The sequence below is a fragment of the Rana temporaria genome, chromosome 2, assembly GCF_905171775.1.
Source record: "Rana temporaria chromosome 2, aRanTem1.1, whole genome shotgun sequence".
In the NCBI taxonomy this organism is placed as follows: Eukaryota; Metazoa; Chordata; class Amphibia; order Anura; family Ranidae; genus Rana; species Rana temporaria.
Genome location: NC_053490.1, coordinates 279,328,162 through 279,338,479, shown reverse-complemented (window position 1 = coordinate 279,338,479; position 10,318 = coordinate 279,328,162). Strand labels below are relative to the sequence as shown.

At 45.9% G+C, this 10,318-nt stretch overlaps 1 non-coding gene across 1 annotated transcript; it reads right to left on the bottom strand.

Annotated features, from left to right (window-relative positions):
- Positions 1 to 9,408: 9,408 nt before the first annotated feature.
- LOC120929826 lies at positions 9,409 to 9,572 on the bottom strand. Its single transcript, XR_005747515.1, has one exon. It is a non-coding gene; the product is annotated as a U1 spliceosomal RNA (small nuclear RNA).
- Positions 9,573 to 10,318: the final 746 nt, after the last annotated feature.

Genomic DNA, 10,318 nt, shown 5'->3' with positions numbered 1-10,318 from the left:
GATGAGAAGATCCATCAAGAGCGCAGCCACGCCGACCTCCTCTCTCCGCTGGACACAGCCCAGCGAATGACGAGGCTGAAGCTGTGACATTTCTTATATAGGGAAGGCAGGGCCACCCGTCACGTGACCCCGCCCCCTCTGACGCACCCTCTGCTACATCACTGGGGAAGCCCATTCTTCCCCCTTGCTGGGCTTCCCCAGTCACGTAGCAGAGGGTGCGTCAGAGGGGGCGGGGTCACGTGACGGGTGGCCCCGCCTCCCCTATATAAGAAATGTCAAAGGTACAGCACGTCATTCGCTGGGCTGTGTCCAGCAGAGAGAGGAGGTCAGCGTGGCTGCGCTCTGGATGGATGGATCTTCTCATCGCTGGATCGGAGATCCAGACAACATTGGAGCAGTGAGCTGGGAACGAGTAGATTACCACCGCTGGATTTTTTTTCTTTTTTTTTATTAATAAAGGACTTTTTTCTATGGTGTGTGTGTGTGTTTTTTCCAACTATTTACACTTCCTTCGTGAAATGGTAGGGGTACAATGTACCCCATTACCAATTCACATAGGGGGGTTAAAGTTCCCCTTAAAATCCACACCAGACCTGAAGGGTCTGGAATGGATATTTGGGGGGAACCCCACGTCATTTATTTTTTAAATTGACGACGGGGTTCCCCTTAATATTCATTCCAGACCTGAAGGGCCTGGTAATGGAATTTGGGGGGACCCCCACGCTATTTTTTTTTTTTATGAATGAATTCGCTCTGAATTGCCAGAGCCGACAATTCCGGTTTTAAAAGACTTTTTTTCCTTTCAGAAATGACACTTTGTGCAGGGACAGTTCTAAGTACGGGAAACATGCGCTATTTCACATGCTAACTTTACATCCCCCGCAGGTACGAAATTTAAAGTAATATTTCACTTTTATGGTTTCACTTTTAGCATTATTCAATTTTTAGGACAATAACTTGCATATTAGCCTTTAAAATTAGCACTTTAGATTTCAAATGTTCGAGTCCCATAGACGTTAACGGGGTTCTAAAGTTCACACGAACATTTGGTGTGTTCGCAAGTTCTGGTGTGAACCGAACAGGGGGGTGTTCGGCTCATCCCTATTAATGACATCTGTGATATATCTACTGCATTTACCTACTGTAAATGAGAGCTCTCGGATTATAGAAACTGATCAGTGCCCATCAGCACAGCATCATCAGTGCCCATCAATGCAGTCTCACCAGAGCCCATCAATGCAGCTTCATCATTGACCATCAATGCAGCCTCATCAGTGCCCATCAATGCCCATCAATGCAGCTTCACCAGTGCCCATCAGTGCAGCCTGATCAGTGCCCATTAGCATAGCTTCATCAGTGCCCACCAATTCAGCCTCACCAGTGCCCATCAGCGCAGCCTGACCAGTGCACAGGTATCAGAGAGAGGAGAAGAAGAGTAGAGCTGGCCGGATCATTACATTGCCTGCTGTGACAGCTTTATTTTAAATTGCCCAGCGCCCGCAGTCACACAAGGTCCTGCCTCCTTGATTGGCTCCTATGATAGACATCACATGTCCCAGCATTGGACCAGTGTGCTGTCTATCAAAGAAACCAGTCCAGGAGGCGGGACTGTGCGTGACTGCAGCCGCCAGGCAGTTCAAATCAAAGCTGTCACAGCGGGAAATCCCAGATCTGTGTGATGATCCGGCTGGCTCTCCTCTTCCTCTTTCTTCCCCTCGCCAATCACTGGGAGAACAACCCCGCCTGCCGTAAGCCCTTGCCACCCCACCATTAGAGATCTTGTATTATAATAATGGACTACACCTCTATCTACGACAACTTAGGGTAATAAGAAAATAGACAACACAAAAGCTTCTTTAACAAAACTTTATTATACAAATCATATTGTAACACAAGGTAAATGCCTTCCTATTTTTCTGCTTTAGTGTTTTACTTTTTTCCTTTGGTTAATTTGTTTTGTCAATAGCAGTTGGCTGTTATTTGTTGAGAAACTTAACAAATGTCAAACATACATCACCTATCCATTGTATTAACATCTATACCAGTGGTTCTCAACCTTTTAGGGCAGTGACCCCTTGATAAAATTTCCAAAGTTGTGGGGACCCCTAACAGTAAAATTATTTTCGCAGCGTGGGTATTATTTTCGCAGGCAAGACAAGTAATCCTAACCCACTGACATTTAGCTCATACAGTATTAAAACCCCTATGGTACATTTTAGAATGAGTGGGGAGTTGGGATGAGTTGCAGTGCTGGTGGGGAGTTGGTATGAGTGGCAGTGCTGGTGGGGGGTGGTGGCAAATATAGTTACATAGTTAGTCAGGTTGAAAAAAGACACAAGTCCATCCAGTGGGATCAGTGGCAGTGCTGGGGAGAGTTCTGATCAGCCAACTTAGGTGCTCTTGATCAAGGTCATCTGCTGATCTTAGAACTGTAGTGGGGACTTCTAATGGCAACTATAGTCACAGGTAGTGTCTCCGGCTTCACTGTGTCTCCGGCTTCACTGTGTCTCCGGGTTTGTGGTATCTCGCAGCAGTGACACCTATTTTGAAAACAGGAGATAGGGTCTCCTCCAGCCCCTCCCACTTCACATTCCTCACCAGTCAGCTGACTTCTAGTCTCTGCCACACAGCCATGCCGTGAACTGAATGGGCGGCTGTGAAGAGGCTGAGTGGGCGACCGTGGGCTCCAGGGACAGCCCTGCTGAGTGGCCGTGAAAAGGCTGGGAGAGCGGTGTGGGCTTCAGGAACATCCCAGGATTTGGTGACCCCTGGCAAATCGTCATTCGACCCCCAGGTTGAGAATCACTGATCTATACCATTGTATGGCAAAGACTCTGAACAAATATTGTCATGACATTCTTTGCATTGATGTATACATTTCTCTGAAAAAATGTAAATCTTAAAGTGGTTGTACACCCTGTACAACCACTTTCGCCTACTGGTAAGCCTATATTAAGGCTTGCCTGTAGGTGCAGGAAATATCTCCTAAACCTGCACGGTTTAGGAGATATTTACAATGTCCCTGAACGCCGTTGTCTTCTGCACATGCGTCAATGTATTTGGCGCATGCGCATTTTAGAATGGGCACGCTGTGCCATTTCTAGAGGGGGTAATGCTGTGACTGGCAGCTCCCGGACAGTCACAGAGCTGGAGTCCCCGCCCCCTGAAAAGAAGAGGGCTGAAGATGGACGCTTCCAGCCAGCAGGGACATCGCAGGTTTTGGTTTCAGGTAAGTGACACATAATGGGCTACTATGTAATGCATAGTAGCCCATTATGCTTTACCTTTGCAGGTAAAAAAAGAGGAAGTAAAACCCATCAGGGTTTACTTCCTCTTTAAGCATTAAGGTTATAACTATAATTATGGCTGGCTAGTCTTAGGGCTACAAATATAGGTTTTTAGCTGGGTTACTGGCCATTACTGCTTTCTAGAGAGAAATTGGAGCCCAAAAATAACATAACTTTTCTTGACTGTTCAATTAAAAAGTTAATTACAAGAGCTGTAATCATGGAATCGATTATATCTTGCACAGAACAGGTCTTTACTTTCCTAGGTTTCATTTATTATTGAGATCAAATTAAGTGAAGAAACTGGGAAGGAGAATACATTGGGATATGGGGTAGAAGTTTATAAATGCAGAACAAGTTTCATTAAAATACTTCTGAAGCAGAAAGAAAGGCAACCCATACTAATGCCTCGTACACACGACCAGTTTTCCCGTCTGGAAAACTGCCATGACAGCTTTTGGCTGGGTAAAGTGTGTATGCTCCATGGCAGTATTCCCGCCAGGAAAACCGCCGGTAATCCCGGCAGGAAAAATTAGAACATGTTCTCTTTTTTCCTGCCGGCGGTCTTTTTCCCGGCAGTTTTCCTATGGGAAACACTGCGGTGGAGCATACACACAGCCCGGGAATTCCCAGCCAAAGCTCTTATGGCAGTTTTCCTGCCAGGAAAACCGGCTGTGTGTATGGGGAAAAAGCTGCCAAGCAGGTTCTCGGTTTTCCCCTCGGGTTTCCCTGCAGACTTTTTACTGTCGGGAAAACAGATCGTGTGTACGGGGCATGAATGAAATATGGTGGCTTCCATGAAAGCCTACTAGCTTACTGGCTATATTTGGACCCGAATAGTTTGAGACACTGATAAGAATGCAGATAAGGAAGGCTAAAGTAAGAGCAGAACTCCTGATCTGCATACATGTTGTAGGTCAGTGGCTCATAAAGTACTAAAACAACCGGATCAGTATGGCAGCCAGGGAACTAATACTGTTTGAAGATAGGGTTGGGTATCTAAAACTGCACAAACTAAAAATTTCATAAGCAGCATACTGATTTTTTATTTATTATTTCTCTAGCTCTCTGCATTAGATTGATACAATATTTCCTTAATTATGTCTACCGATCTTATTTGTATGATAAACCAAGAATTTTTAATTTGTATGCATATGAAACCTTAAAGTGTATATCTAGTTCAATTTCAAATTTCAATTTGTACATTTTTAGAGCTCTTCTTGAAAAAACAGCAGTGTGTTGGTTGGAAATATAGTGAACCCTTTGCGATAAGGCTACATCTCTCATTTTACACCTACACATCTTCCTGCGTTTACTCTCCTGTGAATTTTGTTTGTTCGTATGTTTCTTACAATAGAATACACTAAAACTACTGGCTGTTAAGAAATCATTGTTTTATAGCTCCTGGCATTCAATACATTGAATCAACCAGGCATGAAAAGCAACATACCATTTCAATTTTATTTTTTATCACGCTTTTAGGTACACTTCATTTTTTAAAGGTAATTAAATCTGGTAATTGCAAACAACATTACCAGAAAATATCCTAATGAATTTTTATTAAAGCATAAATGTAGGGCACTCAGCGGCATTTCTAGCCAGGTGCACGGGGGCAGGCCGCACCCGTGTGACACCCACCAGAGGTGCCTGTGGCTCTAGGCTTGCACCGTGGCTGTGTCCCTCAGCAGAGCGGAAGGAAGCTGACGCCCCTCCTCTCTGTTTACATCCACAGAGGAGGAGCCCGCGCTCGAGAGACACACCGCTGTGTGTATCTGCTGCTCTGTTCTGAGGTCTGTAAGGTAAGGGGGGTCTATATTGATGGGGGGAGGGGTTGTCTAATGCTGGGGGGGTGTCTGTACTGCTGGGGTCTGCACTAGGGGGGGTTTGCACCAAGGGGGGTCTGTAACTGAGGGGATGTCTGTACTGAGGGGGGTGTCTTTAACTGAGGGGGGGTGTCTGTAACTGAGGGGTGTTTCTGTAACTGAGGAGGTGTCTGTAACTGAGAGGGGGGTCTGTAACTGAGGGGGACTTCACTGGGGGGTGTCTGTAACTGAGGGGGTGTCTGTAACTGAGGGGGTGTCTGTAACTGAGGGGGTCTGCACTGAGGGGGGGTCTGTACTGCTGGGGGGGTCTGTAACTGAGGGGGTGTCTGTAACTGAGGGGGTCTGTAACTGAGGGGGTGTTTGTAACTGAGGGGGGGTCTTCACTGGGGGGGGTGTCTGTACTGCTGGGGGGTCTGCACTGAGGGGGTCTGCACTGAGGTGGGGGTGTCTGTACTGATGGAGCGGTCTGCACTGAGGTGGGGGTGTCTGTACTGAGGGGGAGGTTTATACTGAGGAAGAGTGTCTATATTGATGGAGGGGGGTCTGTACTTAGTGGGGGGTCTGTACTGAAGGAGGGGGAATCTATACTGCGGGAGGGGGGTCTGTTGTTAGTGGAGGGGGGTCTTTACTGAGGGGGGACTATAGTTGGTGGGGGGTGACACCATTTTTTTTCACACCGGGTGTCACCAACCCTAGTGACGCCACTGAGGGCACTGGCTCTTTCTGAGATAACCCCCATAGTCTCTATAAGACTCTAACAACAGAATCTAGCTGAGAATCACTACTTCAAGTTCAGAACACAAACAGCTACTTGTGAATATCCTCATAAAGAGTATTCCTCTCATTAAAGTCTAGGATAGCTCTGGTAACAAGCAAACTGCTGCAGGGATCCAACCCAAAAGATACATCATCAGGTGTGGCTTCTCGCCCACCCAGCTTCCAGTCAGAAAGCAAGATCCTCACTTTGCAGCTGTTGGCAGGCTGTGAATGTTTTGCATTCATTTTTTATTGCCCCTATCAATATTCCCCCAATCAATATTGCCACCATCATATTCTCTCCATCAATATTGCCACCATCATATTCTCTCCATCAATATTGCCCCCATCATATCCTCTCCATTGATATTGCCCCCGTCATATTGAAACCACCAAAATGTCCTCCATCAATATTGCATCCATCATATTGCCACCATTAAAATTGCCCCCCATCAAAATTGGCACCATCAAAATTGCCACCATCAATATTGCCTCCATCAAAATTGCCCCATCAATATTGCCCCCATCAAAATTGGCCCCATCAATAATGGCACCATCAAAATTGCCCCATAAAAATCCCCCCATCATATTTCCCCCATCAAAAATACCCCCATTATAGTGATGATGAAGTCACATGTGTGACGATACGCGTCGGGATTGAAGCGCTGGACAACCCCTAGCATCCGACGGACGTAGTACGAGTTCGCTACTCGTGGATTTATGCCATTAATACCTACTTAAATGTGAGTTTTATGTGCTGTTTTAAATAAAATTTGATCGTTTTTACTGGATTATGCGATGTGTTTTGCTTCCCTATTGCTTTGATTGTTCCACTGCTGCATGAGCTGTATAGTGTTTCCAGCCTGACATCCCAGCCTGACATATATGGAAACTGCCTGACATGCATGGAAACTGGTGAGAGAGGAGAAGCAGGACATTGACAAGCTCGCTGCTCGTGGAGATAAGCCTCATATTTTATATTCCATGTGAGCGCATCTGAGTGTGTTATGTGCAAGACCCCCCCCCCCCCCCCCGGCTCTATCAATATTACACCATCCTGTTCTATGTTCCTTATATTTGCATGTACTGCCTTGGAATGTGAGAGCAATCTATACAATCAAGACCAGACCAAAGGGTTTTCCTATCAGGCTATTTTTGCTTGATGTAAGGTGAGCTGCTGGGACCACCAGAGGTGTGTGTGGATATTTTTAAGGTGACGGTCTATCCTTTCTTCACCAGAGTTGGCTGTGGGGTCTCCCTTCGTTGAATATCTGTCCTAATTTTTTCAACCATCGGACTTACCAGACTTTTGGAGACCTGGGGTTTCTTTCGTTTCTTGGACTTTTCTTTTTTTTTTTGCATATGTGTAGCTTTTATATTTACTGAGTTATTGTTAAATTTTTTGCTATCTATAGTTATTACCACGGCATACCCACGTATTCACTGTCACTTGTAAGGCAGTGAATTGTGAAAAAGTGAAAAAGTGCTTAAGGCTGATATGCACTTAAGCACTTAAGCCCCGAACCATTTTGTTGCTAAATGACAGGGCCACTTTTTGCGATTCGGCACTGCGTCGCTTTAACTGACAATTGTGCGGTCATGCGATGTGGCTCCCAAACAAAATTCACATATTTTTTTCCCACAAATAGAGCTTTCTTTTGGTGGTATTTGATCACCTCTGCGTTTTTTTTTTTGCGCTATAAACAAAAATAGAGCCACAATTTTTTTGTTATAATAAATAAACACCCCCCAAACTGCATCTCCACCCTAAACATCTTCCTGACTGCATTTCCACCCTAAACACCCCCCCCCCTGCATTTCCACCCTAAACACCCACCCTGACTGCATCTCCACCCTCAACACCCCCCCCCTGACTGCATCTCCACCCTAAACACCCCCCTGACTGCATCTCCACCCTAAACACCCCCCTGACTGCATCTCCACTCTAAACACCCACATCCCTGCATCTCCACCCTAAACACCCCCTGACTGCATCGCCACCCTAAACACCCCCCCCCCCGACTGCATCTTCACCCTAAACACCCCCCTCCCTGCATCTCCACCCTAAACACCCCCTGACTGCATCGCCACCCTAAACACCCCCCCCGACTGCATCTTCACCCTAAACACCCCCCCTGACTGCATCTTCACCCTAAACACCCCCCTCCCTGCATCTCCACCCTAAACACCCCCTGACTGCATCGCCACCCTAAACACCCCCCCCCCCGACTGCATCTTCACCCTAAACACCCCCCCTGACTGCATCTTCACCCTAAACACCCCCGACTGCATATCCACCCTAAACACCCCCCTGACTGCATCTCCACCCTAAACACCCCCCCTCCCTGGATCTCCACCCTAAACACCCCCTCCCTGCATCTCCACCGTAAACACCTTCCTGACTAGGAAAGATAGTGAGCTGAACCAGATGCAGACAGGTCCAGGGCTTCGTCCAATGGGTGGAGGTGAAGGATGAAGACATCACCTGTGGAAAAAAATTAAATACATTAGATAATACAATACCATGGCTGCTTCACCCAAACATTATATAAAGGCAATTGTCTCTCAGCCCTTGTAGACAATCATGTAACATCTTGAGATGTTTTCACTTCTACATACCAGTTTTCCATTTTTGATATTCAGTGAGATGCACCTAATCAATTTATGTATAGGAGATAGAGATAGAGCTGTGCAAGGAGGTGCAGTACTTTACTGTACTCTGACCGGGGCGGAGCTGAGTGTCCACAATGGCCAGAGTACAAAGAGATTCCCCTATACACATCGAGTAGTGTAAAGGGGAATCTCCCAAAGATTTTATCCGCTCGGTCGCATGGTAAAATTCACTTTACTTTACTGACATCAGATGTGATAGCAATAACATATATTTGTGTGTAGGGGGAGTGGTTTTTATGCATAGTATGTGATTTTTTAAATGTAAAAAAATAAAATAATCAGACACGTTACTTACCGTTTTATGTCGCAGATTTTTTTACGACAGGCAGATGGATCACGCTGATGGAGCTGTATCACCTGAACTTTTCAGGAGATCTCCTCCCACTTCTCCCGCTTCCAATCTGGAGCAGGGGGACACACAGCTGCATCCAGCATGGAAGCGTTTCCCTTACAAGGATCTGGTACTCAATGTGAGTCCATGTAAGTTTACGCTTCCTGCTGGTTGCAGCTTGTGTCCCCCTCCTGCACTTTTTTATTGTTGGGGTGGTGGTGCTGCTGCCTCCATAGAAGGACCAGGAACCTCCATGGAGTCAAACTGCTTGGAGCCACCGTCGGATGCTGCCATCGCACTTGGAACCGTTAGGAGCGCAAAGCGAACAGGAAGGAAGTTATATACTTGAATTTCGATACGCAATTCCATTGGCTGACTGCTGGGGTAGACAGTTCGACACGAACAGAAACAAACAAGTAATGTATCATTCGATACGATCAAAGATATGTATAGTACTATTCGACATGAAGATTCGACGAAGCAGCTAAAAACATATGCTCCACCCATAGGCTATAGAGGAATTCTTATTTTTTTTGTTCAGGGGAAAGCGCGAACGCAGTCCCCCACTACCACAAATTATGCAGTCGAGTTTCCCGCATTTGGGGAAATCGCAGGGGTCAGCACAGCCGGAGTGCAATGGCCGAGCCTCGCCCTGGGAGAACCACCTTCATGATCATGGTGTCTCCCCTGCCAGGTAAGTATAGCTATAGAAGAATTCTAATGTTGTTTGACTAGTAATAATAATTAATAATTATAATATTACTAGTCAAACAACATTAAAATTCTACTATAACTTGTGGGCGGAGCATTCGACCGGAAATGTACGATTGCGGTGTCATACAGTTTAGCTGCTTCGTCAAATCTTCTTAGAACATCCGACAAACACCATAAGCCTTCAATGACAGATTTGACCTTAATTAATTTGGATTTTCGGACGAATGCATTTTTTTAATGAAACAAAATTAATAAAAACGAATTTCGAAAGTAACTAAATAATTGTATTTTTCGGACAAAACCGAAATTCTGAAACAAAATATTTCAGTATGTACTTGTCTATTATGTATTGCATCGGAATAGAGGCACAAGGAGAGGGGTGGGGTGGGGAGGAGATCGGCTCTCACACACAGACTAGGTAATGTAAGGCAGGAAGGGAGGGGGAGAGGGGGAGAGAGAAGAGACAGTGTACACACAATGGGATGACAGAGGCACGTGGATCAGCAGCCATTATTACTGTGGTCAGCACACACAGGGGGACATAGGAACAGGCAGGATTAGCCAGATGTTGTAGATGAAAGGAATGGACAATTTAAACTGCAACAGCACTATGCTACTGATCATGCTTTAACCACTTTAGGACCAGCCGCCACAGTTTTACCGCGACAGGTTGGCTGCCCTGGGAAAAACTGTTACCTTACGTTGCTTCGCCTTTTGGCCACTAGGGGGCGCGA